Raw genomic sequence first — 18,210 nt, 5'->3', positions numbered from 1 at the left:
ATTTGCATGATTTTAAAAAAATGTTCCCGGTCTTAAAAGTAAGATCTTAATACCAAAATGGATGTAAATCTGATTTTTTTAAAGTATTTTAAATTGGGACCCATCAATGTTCTTCGTTTTCCATAGTAGTACTCATTACGTTACTTCGATATGCCATCCCTAGCCTCATGCCTTGGCTGACTTTTCTAGTTTCTTAAACATGCGCTCGCCATTGCGTTGTCCTCCCCAGTGCAAAAATAACAACGAGCGACGAGAGTGAGGTAGCGCTTTACTGATCCTGACCCCAAGAGTTTACACGTGATGGGATAGCCTTGCGCATGCACCGCTGCCATGTTAACGTCAGGCAGAGATGCGGGACACCAAAAGAAAGTGCGATCTGGCGGAACAAAACTGTAGTTAGTGACCGCTGCTTCCGGACTACACGGAAGTCAGTTTAACATGAACAGCCACTAAAAAGCCAGCTAACAGGAGCTGTGCCAACATTCAGCAAATGGCAAGCGGCAGGAGAAAATACCGGCCGCTTGCCAACATATAGAGATTACTTCATGCCTCGTAGAGGCAGCGCATGCGCTGCCCTATGCGAGACCTAAAAAGGGCAGGAAGGACAATATAAGCCCGATTATGAACATAAGGCAGCTGAGGTGCCCATCCGATATACAACACCCCTTCCAGGCAAAACATTTTTGAAAAAAACAGGGGCAAAGGCGGTGAGAGAGGAGCTGGACCCCGAGGGGAAAAAGGAAAAGGAGGCCAAGGTTTGGAACTGTGAGGCTTGTGTCAAAGTTAATTATTGACTCATTGCACGCTAGGTGGTTTATAGAAGACTTTTGAAAAGACTATTTGTCTTTGTTTCTGCCCTGGCTGTACCACCTTGCACTGCCTGTTCTGCCTGCACTGCCTACGGGTAAATCTCCAATAGGGTGGTGTTTGCTCACTTGAAGTACCTACGCACTTAAGAAAAAGGGGAGAATATTCTTTGAAGGTCAACACTCCACTTAGTATTGAGACTCGCTCTACCGCTCTACCGCTGGGTTAAGGAAAGAAGCTGTTACCTAGTATCGGAGAAACAGCGGGGTAAAATGGGCAAATTGTTGAATGCTCGTATTAAAGCTAAGGCTCACCGCCTCCAGATGAAGGAAGCAAAAGAAGTGGCTCGGACGGCAGACAAGGAAGCTTCTGAAAAATTCACGGAACTTAACTCCACATCTGAGAGTACAGATGAACAGGAATCACCCTCTGCCGAGCAATTAAGTCAAACTACTATTCCAGTAAATACAACGACGGACGATATGAACTTAATCACTGCCAGCCCAGTTTTGTCCCAACCAGATAACATTGGATCTGATAGCCCCAAGAAAGCAAAAGCAGCTACTAAAGAAGCAAGACAATTTTCCCTTTTTAAAAAAAAATAAAATAAAATAACCTCACAGCCCACTGCGAGTCCTGCCTTAAACCTGCAGCCCGATGAGGAGATCTCGGGGACTTCTCAACCCTTTTCTGCTCCACTATGTGCAAAGTCCGCCTTAGTCAATCATGGAGCTTCTGAAGCTGTTACACAAGTGAATATGCGTTCAAACATTGTACCTTTGCTGGGGCCGATTTCTTATAAAGATAATGATTCATCGCTACTTACTGTTCAAAAGGAGTTTTGCTCAGGAAACATCATACCAGCACAAGTTTTGGTTCAGATGGAAGGCATTTCTACTCCCCCTGGTTTTTCTGTATATCCGCCGGCAAAACTAAAGATACACTCTCAATTGACTGCACAGAAGACAGCCTCATCAGAAGATACACTGACGATGGCTGAACTGGCCACTCCGTTACCTTATACCTCGGATCCTTTAAGTCCCATCTTTAGTCTGAATACTGAGTCAGCAAGTGAGGTCCAGATGATGGTTAAAGACATGCTAAATCTAATTTTAGAGGAGGTTCGGGAGTTGAAAAAAACTCAAAGAGCTGAACTCTCCTCTATACATCAGCGACTGGAGAAAATTGAGGAGGTAATTTCAGGTTTCCCTCTAAGACTTCAGGAAGCTGAGGCTCGGATTTCCATTCTTGCGGACCAGATGACAGTGGTAAAAGAAGAGGTTAAGGTGGCAGTCAAAAGCAAGCAGGCGTTCGAAAATAAATTGGATGAGCTGGTAAATTACGCACGGAGATCCAATCTTTGAATAGTTGGAGTCCCGGAGGGGTTGGAGGGGGCCAATACAGTACAATGGGTCACCTCATTCATTAAGCAAAAAGTCATTCCAGAATTTGAAGGGGACCTGACTATTACCAGGGCGCATCGGGTACCTGCTCACCCCGTTCCTAACTCTACGTTGCCACGTACGATACTATTAAACTTCTCCGACTTTCGCATTAAAGAAACAATACTTTCTAAGGCTATACAGCAAAGACAGTTTTCAGTAAATGAAACATCAAAGTGTCATGTTTTTTCCGACATGTCTGCAGCGGCGGCACGCAAAAGGAAGGAATTCGTGAAAATTCTACATCTGTTTAAAGCTAATGGAGCTCAGGCCTCTATTGCTCAACAGTCCAAATTGAAAGTTCTGGTGAAAGGAAACATTTTTATGCTCTCTGACTTAGACGAAGCTCAGGAGTTACTGAAGGAAATTTTGCAGGGTAACAAAGGGTGAACTGAAAGGAAGTAGAACTGAGTGAGAATCCTCTCTCCTAATCCATTGGCTGTGTTCAGTATAAAAACCATGTTTACTGACTATGATAGCCGGCCACAATGGTAGATGTTAAGTAAGATTAGATTAGATTGTTGATTATGGTACCTTTCACTAGATTTCACTAGAGTTTAAGCATGTCAAATTACTTTCATTGCTGTGGGGGGGCGGAGGGCTTACGGGGGGTGTGACAACAAGACACCCAGGTTGTTAAAGGGTAGAGAAGTGTGGTTGGCATGGGGGAGGGAGGAATGACCACATTTGGCAGGGGAGGGGCACAGGGGTAGGATTAGGTGCCTTATGGAGTAGGGGGAGGGTCACAGGGGGTGGATAGGGTGTAAAAGTTAGGAAAAAATGAAGTCCTTTGTTTTTTTTAATTTCTTTTTTTTTCTTCTTGATCAAGGTTTTTTTATATCTTCCCATGAGGATTGAGTTGATTTCAAATTTTGTTAATTTGTTTTAATGACTAGCAAGGAGCAACTGAAAGTGGTATCATTTAATGTAAATGGTTTAAATAATCAGAAGAAAATACGGGCCATAGAGATGTGGATTAAATCTGAAAATCCTTTTGTAATTCTGTTACAAGAAACCCATATTTCTTCTATAAAGCTATTAGATTTATCTATGTTTAAGGCCTGGGCCTCTTATCGAGGCTTCTCCAGTACCTCTGCATCCCATAGAGGGACAGCTATCTTTTTAAATATAAATATTCAAGCAGAGATTATAAACTCAGAAAGGGATCAGTCGGGCGTTGGTACTGGGTTACATGTACAGTTAAACATAGACAGAGACCCACAACTTTTGTTAGTTTTTATGCACCGATTGAGGACAACTTTAAGATTTACGAAGAACTGTTTCAATCCTTGCTGCCTGTTATAGGGGATGTGGTAATTGGGGGAGATTTTAATATAGTTATTAATCCGATAATAGACTCCTCTACTAAGAAAAGGAACCTAAATCATTGAAAATTTTGCAGAATTATGGGGCTACACTCGATGTGCACGATCCATGGCGTTTTTCCATCCAAAGCAGAATTTACATGCTGGTCAGGCAGATTTAAGTCTTCATCACGTATAGATTTATTTTTGGTCTCTAGAAAGCTTTGTTTTAGTCAGCAGAGATTTTTTCATAATGGATTTTCAGATCATGTTATGATAATTTTAGAGATTTATTTAGAAAATTCGGTAAAAATTCCGAGGCGATGGGTCTTTAATAGACAATATTTAAATGATGAGTCTTGGGTTAATTCTATAAAGGTAGAGATTAAGGAATTTCTTACTTGAAACATGAATCTGCCCCATTAAATATTGTTTGGGACTCGCTTAAGGCTTTTATCCGTGGAATCATCATCGGAAAGGATGCGGCCAACTTAAAGGAATTAAGAGTTAAGAAGAAAAATCTAGAGCAGCCCAATGTCCATGATACTCCTGTCTCACACACGCCAAGGGCTCAGCTACTAGAGCATAAAATGAGGGAGACAGGTGGCATCCTTGTCTAGTGCTTCTCGTGATATGTACAGTTCACCCATATTTGATTGGTAGGCAGTATATATAGCGCTGTTATGAGCCACAGAAAAATATCACCCATCCCTATATATTTATATATGAGCATGAAGCCCATAAGACTGAGTCGAAAGCTTTTTAAGCATCGAGGAATACGGCAGTCACCCATATTTGGGGATTGAGATTTTGGATATCACCAAATAATGTTCAGAGATTGAATGTCAAGCTGTGCCTCAGGATGACGCCAACCTGCTCTGAGCTCACTTCAACTGCCAACAATGGAGCTAAGTAATTGGCCAGTCTTGTTGCATAGATTTTATGGTCAATGTTAAGTAACAACAGTGGCCAATGGGATGAACAGCGGTCCGGTGGTTTCCTTGGTATCAGAAGTGTCACTAATAATGCCTTGTGCATTGAGGGGGACATGCAACCAGTTTTGTCATTTCCTCATAAAGAGAGACCGGATGGGAATGAGCTGGCCCTGATAGGCCTTGTAAAAGGCCACAGTAAGCTCATTGGTACCCGGTGCCTTCCCAGACGGCATATCTTTAAGTGCAGTGCATATCTCTTCAGGGCGCAACAGGGCCATGAGGTGTTCCCTATGCTCCACTCAAGCCATTTCATGGTGATGTCCACAAGATTGTCTGTGGCAGCTTTGTGACTCATACAGATCACCATAATATCTGGGGAACAAACTGGCTACCTACTCAGCAGTGCACAGAGGTAGCCCCTGTTCATCCTGCACTTCCAGGATCACATTTGCCTATTGGCGGGTTGCAGTAACAATGCCAAGGTTGCCCCTAGACGCTCATCCTCCCCATATGATTGCGCATCCGAGTACCTCCCCAAATGGTTCACCTCATTCTGGGCTTTGTAGTGAAATCCATCTATCTTGGTTCTTAATTCAACTAAAAGGTGCTGATCGGCCGTGACCCAGTATTGCTGCTCCACCTCAGCTATCTCTGACTCCAGTCAGTACCACTGACCTCCCAACAACCCAAGGATCCCCGAGTGCTAAGACGATGTGAAACACATTATATAAACTTTGAAGGTTTCCACAGCATCTTAAACTTTGTCACAGTGCCCACCATGCCCACATTGATATGAAATAACATGTAGATCGCCTGTGTCAGTTTCTCCAGAAACACAGGATCCAGCAGGGAGTACGGGGACACACCATTAGAAAGTGGGCAGACTTGGTGCATGCAGATCCACTTCTAGCAGAACCAGAGAGTGGTCAGAGTAAATTCACAGTAGCAGCTAACAACGCTGAACACAGGAGGCCAACATTGGCGATAAAATCCAGAAGTATATGCGAGTGTGAATGTCATGCACAGTGGAATAGTGGATGTATCCCATCCAAGTGGGGTGCCTATGGCACCAAATGTCTAGTAGATCCTCCTGGATTGATATCTCCTTGAGGGCTCGGGCCTCCCTCAAGGTCTGCCAAGGTGGACCCCTAGAGCAATCATAGTTTAGGCACAGCACGCAATTAAAATCATTGCTCCACATTTGTGGTAGGTCACCCCACTGCATTAACTGAATGTTAAGGGAATGATAAAATTGTGGGTCATCGTAGTGGAGACCATAGATCTGATTAATAAGAACGCGAGTCTGTCCCTGTAGCAACGTACCATGAAAAATATGCATACCTCCTGTAACCATACCCCTAAGCTCATGTGAGCCCAAATCAAGATGACCCTGGCAAGTGCAGTGAAGCCCGCCACATTGCACTGTCCCTACATCCTTGTTGAGTCAAAAGTCCATCCCCAGGCACCAAGTGAGTTTCTTGAAGTATTGCCAAATTTATGCTGTGCCTCTGGAAGTATGCCACCACCTTCCAAATCTTTCTACATTTGCTCAGTCCACTGACATTCCAAGTAAGGATTCATACCAGCGAACAGTGAGCCAGTCACTGCTTGTCTAGTATCATCCACCACCAATCACCCGACGCATGTATTCTGTCACATTTAGCCAGATATCATTCAACATTCACAGCTATGAATCCCCACATCTTATAAAGTGGTTTGATGTCCCTTCCAACCCCACCCTGACCCCTCCCCAACAGAATACAACCAATACCAAGTGAAGCACACATGGGGACAGATGTTGCCCGACCTAATACCTTATACCGACGGTGACTGCAGAGGGCTGTATACCAAACATAATGTGTACATAAAACAATAGAAAGAGAATAGCAGTAATATGATGGTCCCAGCCACAGTCTCAACTACAGTGCAGAGCACCATGGCTCGAGCAGCCACACCATACGTCTCAGTGTAGCAGCAGGAACACTCTTACCACAATCCAATGTACGTGGCATCGTCAGGAGTTGTTTACAGGTGCATTACAGCATCCACATCTGTTTTTGAATCCCCTTCCAGAGAGAGGGTCAGCTCACAGGGCCGCTCAGAAAACCCCAGGTAGAGGAGCACTCCTGGTGCAATGTCCTCGTGACAACCCGCAGTACATCCGATTAAACAGAAGTAGTCTCAGTCTTCCATATCCTGTGTGCTTCCCGCTCGATCCTCACCCTATTCAAGGGAGCAGCATCGAGCTTTTGCTGTCTTCCTTTGCTTGAGGAACTGTTGTAGCTGCTTGGGGCTGCTGAAAATCATTGCCTTGCAATCCAACTTGTTGACTGTCCCAACTCAGTTGTTACTGTGCTTGCTCAGGCAATACATACATTAGAATTACAGAGAGGAGCTCCAACCATACCCTCAGAATATATTGGCAATTATCCCTTGCCAGCTCACAGTGCATCATGCCAGCTCACAGTGCATCAGCTGGCCCACATACACCTACTTGGGCAACAGATGATGTGTGCAATCTTACTGACACCCAAGGAAGTCGTGGTAACACATATCTACCTTTTCGTTAGCACTATAGATTTGCCCAAGAGCTACACAAGAAATAAACATATGCTGTTTCAAAGGTTTATTGAGATGAATACAGTGTAGAAAATATGTGTTTCTATGATTAGAAGCATTGAGCAGATGAAAGTTACCAGCATCGCGAGAATGTTGAAAAGAATGAATAATTCAATTATTCTGGAACTTGCAATAGATTACATGAACCACATATATTTATACTCCTTCCTAACCTAGGCTAAGATTACCTGTGCTAATCTGCTGGATCCCAGGATGATCATTCTTCCCCTGATTACCTGCTCATGTTTCCCAGTCAGCAGCCAGTGTAAAAACCCACCATCTTCCTTCTCAGGATGTAAATAAAATTCAGCCAGTCAAGTTCCCAAGCATCTGAGTGACCGTGACAATTACGTCTGAGTGTCCTCTGTCTTTGTAGAGGGGTGTGCTGTTTATATATTAAAACACCAACCACGTTAATGCATGTGCACTGAATAAGCTGCATAATGTTTATGCTAGACATATAAACTCATAGCCATACAGACAACAATCTACAACATTCATTTGCATGCCAAAGAAGGGACCGTGTAGATAATGTTCCTGATGTTAATAACAGGTTTCAAAGTAACTGTTGGCAAGCAATCATATCCTAAGTGGATCAAGTGTGCACATGAAATGTATTACAAAAGTCACAGGTTTGGAAAAGATATCAACTTTAAACTGTGTACCTGTAAAATGGAAGTGTATGGGGCTTGTGCCTTTGCAGCTACATGACAGCCAAGCCGAGTAGAGAATACTGTAGTCCATTTGCAGCTCCCTTACTCTTTTCTTCACTGTGATGAACAGTTTCCTTGCCCCCTTCAACTGCTGTGTGAAATCTGGGTGCAATGAGAGGTCAGAGCCCTGGTGTCACAGGACTTTCAGATCCCAAGCCCCTCAGAGCGTTGCATCACAGTCCATTGTAATTTAATAGTCTTGTTATGATGGGGCAAGGACTAGCCCCCAGGATAGAGCATGGAGTGAGAGAGCAGTGGGCACTCTCCATGACAAAGATCTCAGAAAAATATCCCACCCCAGCAGTTTAGAGAGGAGGCATTCTACGTAGCGTTCCATATTGTCTACATTGGTAGACTCAGCATGCCTACAATTCTCAGGTTATTCCTTTGAGACAGGGCTTCCAGGTCTTTCATCTTTGACTGCAAAGTTGAGAGAAGCTTACCCATCTTCTTTTGAGATGCAATAACTGCAACTTCTTCATCTTCGGCCTTCGAGACTTGTCACACGACCATGTTGAGGCAATCTGCATGTTTATCCAGCCTCTCCAACATCCGATCCACCTTAAAGGTCAAGGCATCATTTCTTCCATCAATTTTTATGAGACTGTGTTGCATAGCCATCAAGATTTGCTTCAAGTCTGTGTCGTCATCTGCCTTCAGATTCAGGGGCGCAGGCCCCGGCACATTAGCACGACCTTCGCAGGTTTTTGGGGTCTTGCAGATATCAAACTGCAGCTTGGATTGAGATTTATCTGTCTTAGCCATTGTGGCAAATAGCTAGTATTCCCCCAGGTGGGTACCCATAGCAGGCTATCCCAGCCCAGCAAACTGACCCCGGAGTCCTCATTCCTCTCAGCCAGATAACAGGGCCTGCTAGATCAACCATGGAGAGAGGGAGTCGCGTCAGCCAGAGTAGGAATAATTAAATGGTGTGCTGAACAAGAGAGTCCCCCATCGAACAGGTGCTCCACACAAAAGGCACACAATTCAGGGAAAGCTGCACTGGTGCAGAGGGGGCGCTTTAGGGCACTATTTGTACCAACACACAGGCACAGTCAAGAATCATGTCCCCGGTGTGTCCTCCCGCAAGGCCAGTCCACACCAGTACTCAGATCACTGTGTACCCCCTGCATAGGAAGTTCAAGCTATCACCATCAATTCAGCTGTGTAACTTCCTGGCCTCATCTCCTCTTATCTGCAAACCACACTGTGAGGCACAGGACTCTGTCGTAACTGGAAGCCCCCCTCAGTACTTGAAGGCATACCCCACTTTCACCTCAAATTGGTGGGGCTGACTTCAACAGAATATGCAGTTGCAGGTTGGCTGGGGACTGGGAAAGCATGCTGATGTGCATGCACTGCAATAAAAGTCCATAGGCCAGACAAGGATACATGGGCTTAGGCCGGCCAGTGGGGGGTGCATAACGATCCTTCCTGATGGGTGAAAAGTCTCCACCCACCTCAGCAAACCAAGGAACACACCTCCACTGCTCTCAGGTCCCCGGCAGTGTATTCACTGGAAGTCGGGTGATCACTCCACACCAGGCTTACATGCACCTCCTATGTCACAGTGTCATGCAGTCTCCGCACATACTGCCAGGTCCCCAGAGTTAAAAACTGCAGCCCCACAGTCTCCTTGAATCGGTCTCTGGCAGTCACCCTCCAATACAACCCGGCTGCTGGATTTCAAGCCTCATGCCAGTAGACACCCCTCAGGTGGCATATGGATACCAGGAAGCACAGGTGTTGCAGCAGGGCTTGTTCATAGTGGGGGAAGGCTATCAGTCCATGGGCAACACCGCAGACTCCAGAGCACCGCTCCCTGACACAGAGAACAGGTCACGACGTAGGCCACAGATCTCCACAAGGCTGTCGACAGCAACAAAACTTTAATCTCACCACAAATGGCACCAGGTTTTGTCAAATGTAGCAGCCAAAGATGCTGAGAGAAGTATCATTTAGGCACAAGTATTATTAAGAATCCTTAATTGTCAAAAGAAGCACACCTAAATGGAGGCCATCTTCAAACCCTGCAAACTCCACCCCACCAACTGCATGTTTTTGGGCAAAAGCTCACGGAACGAGGGTGACTAGCCTGTTTTTTCCTTATATGTCCCAATTACTTTTGCCCTAGTTAGAAGAAAAACACTAAGCTCAAAACGTATTGATGCTAAACTTTTGCTCTGAATATGACAGTGAAAATGTTTACTGGGCAGTAATATTTGAAGAAAAACACAAAACAATAAATCAGTCAATCAGTGTTCTTATGGTGCATGGCTAATCACCCATTAGGGTGTCAGGGCACTGGTGGGGGGGCTTCTGCAGTTCAGTCAAAGAGCCAGGTCTTGAGGTCCTTCCTGAATTGAGTCAATCAAGGTGATTGCCTGAGATGTAGAGGTAGAGAGTTCCATGACTTTGCAGTAAAGTACGAGAAGGATCTTCCTCCAGTCAAGGTCTTGCAGATCTGTGGGATAGTGGCCAGGTTCAGTTGAGCAGAGCGTAGATGTCTGGTTGGTGTGCAGAAGCAGAGGCAGTGGGTGAGGTATGCATGTCTGGTGTTGTGGAAGGGTTTGTAGGTGTACATGAGGGGCTTGAAGATGATTCTTTTGTTTTTCGGTCTCTCAGCTGACCGGAGGTATGGCGATGGCGGGTGATGTCCAGGATAAGCCTGGCAAAGGTGGTTGGGAGGCTCTGCAATTTCTTTTGGAGTGTTTAGGGGGCCGGCATAAAGTGTGTTGCCGTAGTGGAGCTTGCTGCTGAGGAGCACCTGGGTGACCAATAACAATTCAAATCTTAAATGATAAAAATGGATTTTAAAATGGACATAATAAGATGTTCTTTACAAGTTGCCCCTTAATTCTGATGAAGCTAGAGGTTCCAGCTACTAATGCCATTGGAATGACAAGGTCCATGGATGTATTGTGGATCCAGTTGTTTCCTTCTAGATATTTCATTCACTCCAAGCAGTCAAAATCATTTGTAGAAAAAAATCAGTTTATAAATATAGGGTGGACAATGTAACCAAATATTTTTCCAGGACACCGGCAATCGACCACAAAAGTCATCAAACAATGAAATAGTAAATGAACAAAGAGAGTGAGTAATACAAATTGTTCTTACCTCAAAGATATTCTTAATTGAAGAGAAAAAAGTGATGTGTTAGATGAGTTAATAAAGGTTAATAATATATGGCCACCATATAAAGCCCACCACACACTAGAATGATCTCCTCTAGGTTTTCAGATACACAAGTATTAAAAAATATACAATTTGTAAAATCATATTCCATACATATAAGCAGCCAAAGTGATTGAGCAGCAAAACATGGACATGTAGTATTACTCTTTACCATTAGATGAAGAAAGCAATGATACATGTGCAATAAGTCCACTTCATAGTCCCTTGGAGAGACACTGTTGGACCTGGCCCTCTCTGTAAGGTCACTCCCAAACATTTTGCCTTTTATCCTCCACTTTTTTCTGAATTCATTTTTGTTGGCCTTAGGATTCTGTGCATGATACCCGTGCTAATCAATGCTAAAGTGCTTGTGCTCTCTTGCTAAGACACCAGTAAATTGGCTTATACCCAATTGACATATTTAATTTACCTGTAAGTCCTGTGTAGCGTGGTTTATCATATACCAAGGGCCTATAAATTAAACGCTACTGGTGGGACTGCAGCGCATATTGTTCCACCCACTTAAGTAGAACTTTGAAACATGTTCCAGGTCTGCCATTGCAGCCTGAATGCAATTGTAAAATGCCATGTCGACTTTCATTTAAACCCTCTTGCCAAGCCTAAACTTGGCAAGGGGATAGCCCATTGGACATGGACCTTGGACATGTACTTTTGAGTTTTACATATCCTGGTAGCGGAAAACTCCTAACTCCATTTTTCATTACTGTGAAGCCTATTCATCCCATAGGATAACATTGGGGAATCCATATTGGATGTAATAAGCTAACATTCCTAATTGGGAGAATATAGATATATCAAGTTAGCTACCTATAAAACTGTAATGATAATGCACAGCCCCACTTACACCTAATTAGCCTGTGCTCTGCCTTCACACAACGGGCCTAAGCACCCTGTATTCTCACTAAAGCCAGCTTGAAGCCATGGCATTCAGGAAATTTCATGCACGTCAAAGAACCTTTCCTGATGTCAAGTACCAACCAAACTTTAGCTCCCACAGGAGCCGATGTGTGTTCTTCAATTCCCAACTTCCCTAGCTGCGAGTCTTGTCACTCACATATAGGAGAGGGGGGAAAGGGGAGTTGGAATGAGAAAGAGAGACTGCACTGCTTCGTCTTCTTCTGACTGGATACTACTCTTCTTCATGTTGTATCCTGTAATAAATAACATTATTTGCATGTAACCTCAAACATCACCTCCCACTACTATACCCTTCACTGATACTTCTGTGTACCTGTCTTCCCACAGTGCTTAGCCGCTCTCTTGTGTGCTGTTCGATACTTCTGGTTCTAGCTCTTTTCTATTCTGGTCTGGTGTTAGCGTTGTCTAGAAGTATTTCTGTAACACAAATTATATGTAACCTCTTGCCCTAAAATATTTCCCACCTCAGTACTTCCCTCAAGATAACTAAGTTACCTGTATATTTCAGTGAGACGACTATGTGAGACTTTCTTTCATATGTCCATAAGTTCCAACTTACTGCCGATGAATTGATGGTGACAAGCAGCTGATAATTGGACTATTCAAATAGACGATGTTCTATATTATAGTTGACGATGAAGAGGCTATGTCGGTATATACAAGAGGGAAATCAACAAAAGTTGGGAGATACTTGCACTTGAGAATTATATAGAAGTCAAACGAGTCCCTAGAGGACTTCGTATCTTCACAATGCCAACACATCCTGATACTAAAATTGAACTACTGGAAGAGTGGGCAGAAAATAACGCCCAATGTTCCATGAACATGATGCGCATCTTAATTAAACACGCAAACATCGACTTGCTGGAAATAACAAAACATCTTGAAGAATTAGAGACATTGATACAAGCACACTCAAACTTGGAGGAAGTTACAAAATTACGCAAAGACATGGAGTCAAGACTGGAAAAATACGAGAATGAAATTCAGGAACGAAAAAAACGAAAATTTATACGAGACGAACAAGACTATCGTTATGGAAGAATCCTCACTTTTGCTAAAAGGTTCGAAACTTTAAAGAAAAATTACCCCGCACAGATTCCAAGATCAACAGACAGCACAACTGAAGGGGAATCAGACCTTAGTGAAGGAGAATCTAACACTGGAGTAACACCTGGCCCAAAAACGAATTTTTTAGAGGAAATGCGGCTGATGCATGTAGATCAGACCTTGACACGAGGAAGAGGCCGCGGAAGAAACCAAAACCGCGGACGAGGAAGGGGAGAACACCCCTCACAAGTACTAGAAAAACCAGACGCGCTAAGCGGAAAAAGACAATATTCGCTTCGGAACCGAAAATAAAAACACACAATGTCAACCTGATCATTAACCTTTCTAAACATGTACTCACACCTGAAGAAGAATCCGCACTAAACAAAGGATTATCTTTCTGCCCAGAAAGTCATTTTGACCATACTCAAGTGAGGATAGATCTGTATAAATATATTCGTAAACTGAAACTTGCTAAAATCCACGCAAACAAAGCCTCCAAAGAGATGATGAACGTACAGATATCTAATGATGAATCTCCTCCAAACCAGGAACCCATGCTAAGTATTGACCAAGCAACTGATTTAAAAAATATCTTTGATCTCTTATTTGACCTAAATGATGATGAGATGACTGAGGAACAACTTCTTGAACACCTGGCAATAGAAACAGACAAAAGACCAGACAGCGGACTTAAGAAGAAATCAAAGTATTGCCCTGTCTTACCACCTGGAAATCGCTTCGACCAATTTAGCGAGGCAGTAATTGAAGAACTGGATAAAATTACAACTACCAGAAATGTTACAAACAGAGAGAACATGAGCAAAAAAGAACGAGAAGCAATCAAAAACCTGATGCAAAATAAAAATCTGATAATAAAACCGGCGGATAAAGGCGGCAATACAGTACTTCTAAACACTGAAGATTACCTGAACGAAGCATACAGACAATTGAACAATACCTCAAATTACAACAGGATTACTACTAATCCAATGAACACAATGATTAAGAACCTTAATGAAAAACTAACCAAATGGCACAACGAAAACCTAATTAGCGCAGAGGAATTGAAATTCATGACGAACGAATTCCCTACTATTCCTACTATATACTTTCTGCCTAAAATCCACAAAACCCTACACCATCCACCGGGCAGACCGATCGTGTCCTCATGTGACTCTATGTTTGAGAACGTATCAGAATATGTGGACCACTTCCTTGCTCCAATAGCCCGCAGCATGAGCTCCTACATTAGGGACACCGGAGACTTCCTGCGTGTCTTGAATGGGATATCCTGGAACAATCAGTTTCTGCTAATCACCATAGATGCGGTTTCATTATACACATCTATACGACATGAGGTGGGTCTGGAAGCATGCAATTACTTTTTGAGACAAAGGAAAATCACGGAAAAAAAACACACTCAAATGCTTCTCAGCATGATCGAAATGTGTCTTACGAACAACATTTTTTGTTTCAATAAGGAACTGTTCAAACAAATGTGCGGAACAGCCATGGGCATTTCCTTCTCTGTAAACTACGCCAATATCACCATGGGATGGTGGGAGAAAACTATTGCGTGGAATCTTGACAACCAGGAAGAACTAGAAAAGACTGTTTTATGGGTTCGTTACATCGACGATCTGTTTTTAATTTGGAATGGCACAGATGAAGATTTCAAAAAGTATTTTGAGAAACTGAACAACAATGAAATCGGCCTATCCTTTACATACAGTATGAGCAGGTCCGAAATCCCTTTCCTGGACACTCTGATCTACATTGAGAACGATCAGATTCACTCTACATTATACAGAAAGGAAACAGCAACAAACAGTATCCTGCACGGAACCAGCTTCCACCCCAAGCCCCTTCTGGACAGTATTCCCTATGGGGAATTTATGCGATTAAAACGGAACTGCTCTAAACCAGAAGATGCCGAAGACAAAATTCACGAATCCATGGAAAGGTTCAGAGAAAGAGGTTACTCAGAACCCACTCTCAAGAAAAACAAAAAAAGAATTGACAAAAAGAGCCGAGCAGAGACCCTAATACCCAAAATGACACCAATACCTGAAGATGAAAAACAAATACCGAGATTTGTAACTACCTACAGTAAAGAAAGCAGCACCATCATGGGCAAAATCAGAAAACATTGGCACCTAATCATGAAAGATCCAGACATAGGAAAACTAGTTGGCACCAAACCAACTGTTACATACAGGAAAACCAAATCTCTCAGGGATATGCTTGTCAAAAGCCATTTTGTACAAAAAGAAGAAACAACTTGGCTAACGGAAAAACAAAATGGGTTTACTAAATGCAATTCGTGCAAGGCATGCAAGATTGGCAAAAACACAAGAACTATTACAGAGCCTAACGGAAACATTGTAACAATAAGGACAAGAATAACTTGCAACACCAAATTCGTGATCTACGTCATTGAATGCACCTGTGGACAGCAATATGTGGGGAGCACCATCTGCCCACTAAAAAAGCGTATTCTTGAACACATTCGAGCAGTGAAAAATAAAGACATCGCCTACGCAACTGCTAAACACATGATACTCTGCCAGAAGGGGGACTGGAGATCAATGTGTTACTATGGGATTGACACCATCCCAGTGAATGAGCGAGGTGGCAATAGAATCAGGAAACTTCGCCAACTTGAATCACGCTACATAATTAAACTCAAAACGAAGAACCCGCGAGGCATGAATAATGACGAAGAACTTTATGTACACCTGGAATAAAGTCCCGTTACATGATGAAGTTGTTGATCTCCGATGAACCTGATTGGGACCTCTACTCTCTCAACTAACTTGCTTTCTCTTCTTGTTTGTGTTCCTCCTTTTTCTACTTCCGCCCTAGAAAACATAGGACTTTGAAACCTTTGCATTTTACATTAATTATGCCACTTATATAATAATTGTACTATACAATTACTTGAGCATGTAATCTACACTGTCAGATATCATGATAGTAATGTCACTTATCGTTTTTCTACTAGCACTATAATTCAAACTTATATGAAATGTCTGGTACTAGACCGTAACTCAGTTGAAATTCTCTTTTCCTGTTATTTAACAGTCGAATTTGAGTACCCTTCTGGATCTATACACACTTTTGGTTTTTAAATGCACTACATCACCCACAATGCAACATTACGATCTAGTGGATGTATATAAGGTGCAATAGAGAAAGGACTCACTGACCGTGACCAAGGCCTTGTTGGCTGAAACGCGTTGGTGGAGCTGTTTGGCAAATAAATTCACTTTTGAAAAATCTCTTCCCTGAGTGCCGCATCTTTGGATTTACATATATATATATATATATATATATAACACAACCCACTCACACACTCTTCTCCAGAGATTACAATTGTCAAGGCCAAGCGACTTATCCAAGACGCAATGAATTACTTCAATTCGTGGTCTTCGAATTATTCACTATGAAGGATTTCATTTGACTCCCAATTTACAGCTGTGGGAGAATATGTCAGATAGGCTTTCAGTCTCTATAGTTGAATTCAACTTTAACAAGATATGTCCATATAATTCCAAGACTCTATTACTGCCAAAATACTCTGTGAAGACTTAGCTGTCTTATTCTCAGGAAGTACGCTGCTCAGGAAAAACGTTGTATTTTGACTGGATTACAGAGCTCTACAGGAACGCTGCCTTCTCCTCAGGAATTCTGTTGAAGTGCACCACAGTAACCGCGAGCGAGCGCTAGGACAGCTGCGATCGCTCGCGGGTCAAACAACTAGACCGATAACCTCAGCAGCGGTGGACAGCGACCATCTTGGAATTCCGTGGCCGCGAACCCAGAAGAATCCGCATGAACAAGGAGACCTGGGGCATGGACAAGACTCAGCGTAATCTCCTATAAGTCTGGTGCAGTAGCGACAGCCCTAGACTGTATCTGACCTGCCTTGGAACCTGTCTGGTACCTTCACTCCTGACACCTGAAGCTTCTCCCACATTCCAGAAGAAGGGTACCAGGGTTAAAAATAGGACTTCAGACCCACTTTTTAGTTCACTACTGGATCTGGGGAAGTCTATCACAGGACTGGCTGCTGATACGATCTGCTGTGCACTCTGCAGACTGCTGCTGTGTCTGAACGGACTGCTTTGCTGTCTGATGCCTACCTTGGACCTACAAAGGCAGGCCCTGCTGTTGATCTCTGTTCCTAGGATTACCAGACGTGACTCCAAGATCTAGTTTGCTGGCATCCAGTTCAGAGCCACAGACACATAAAAGGCTCCCACCATCTTGAACCCACATCTGGACCCAGCCTGAGTGAGTCCTAAAACCCCAAGTGGTGTTACACCAGTCCTGGAACCTTGGTTGACATGCTGAAGGTGCCAAGATGGTAAATTTCCAAAACTATTTGCCTATCCGCCCACAGTGCATCACAGGTCAGATTGAGTTTGCAGCTTCTTCTGCTATCTTCTTCTCTGCAGCAGTAAATCCATTTCAGCAGTCCTTCACCAAAGGGGTATCTGACCTCAGGGAACTGTCTTTGGCTAGAGCTCTCTGCTTAGTCCTGCTGGAGTTATTTTACTTCCATTTCAGCGACTAAGTCTAAACGTAGAAATCTTCATGTATCTTCACCCCGAGGCCATCCAACAACAACGTTCCCCGCTCAGACACCTCCTGCAGCCTTCCCTTACTGGACTTTATCTTCTCAGACATTTTTCTTCTAGAATTTTTCTGAGTCTGAAGGTAAGTGCTGACTGGGCCTAATCCGCTTTTTGTGTCCGAACCGCACTGCACTGTGGTCAGCCTTAAATTTTGACTTTGACCTGGTCTCATGCGACTAGATGTCCGTTGTTGGCACTTTGATCTTTTAGACGCTATTTTGGGACTTAAACTTAATAAATTAATAGCTCTGATTTTACTGATTGGATTCTTGCCATTTTGTCGTTAAATAATTAATTATTTATTTTTTCAAAATTGTTTTTGAAATGTATGTTGTGTTGTGTTTTCACTTTATTACTGTTTGTTTGCTTCAGAAATACTTTACACATTGCCTCTAAGTTAAGCCTGACTGCTTTTTGTGCCTAGCTACCCAGGGTTAAGCACAGGTTAATTTAGAGATTTCTTTTATTTCACCCACAATTGTGGCTATTGCTTCACCAGGGCTCACACCCCTGTTAACCAACAACCCAGTTTTTCACAGACACAATTTATAATATTGTTTTAAACTTAGATATCATAGCAA

General features: G+C 43.1%; 1 protein-coding gene across 2 annotated transcripts in view; it reads right to left on the bottom strand.

Moving 5' to 3' along the window:
* The window catches only part of LOC146806221 (glycolipid transfer protein-like), a 613,768-nt gene that overhangs the window by 230,243 nt on the left and 365,315 nt on the right, over positions 1–18,210 (bottom strand). Inside the window, exon 1 of one of the 2 annotated variants that reach the window (XR_014967984.1) lies at positions 10,941–10,954. The exons of the other annotated variant lie outside the window; for it this stretch is intronic. The gene's annotated coding sequence lies outside the window, so the exon portion shown is untranslated. Of the gene's footprint in view, positions 1–10,940; positions 10,955–18,210 lie in introns of those variants that run through there. 2 annotated transcript variants of the gene reach the window in all.

Source organism: Triturus cristatus, chromosome 8, assembly GCF_964204655.1.
Source record: "Triturus cristatus chromosome 8, aTriCri1.1, whole genome shotgun sequence".
NCBI classification, from domain to species: domain Eukaryota; kingdom Metazoa; phylum Chordata; class Amphibia; order Caudata; family Salamandridae; genus Triturus; species Triturus cristatus.
Note: the sequence above shows the minus strand (reverse complement) of the source record. Positions and strands in the feature narration are given on the sequence as shown.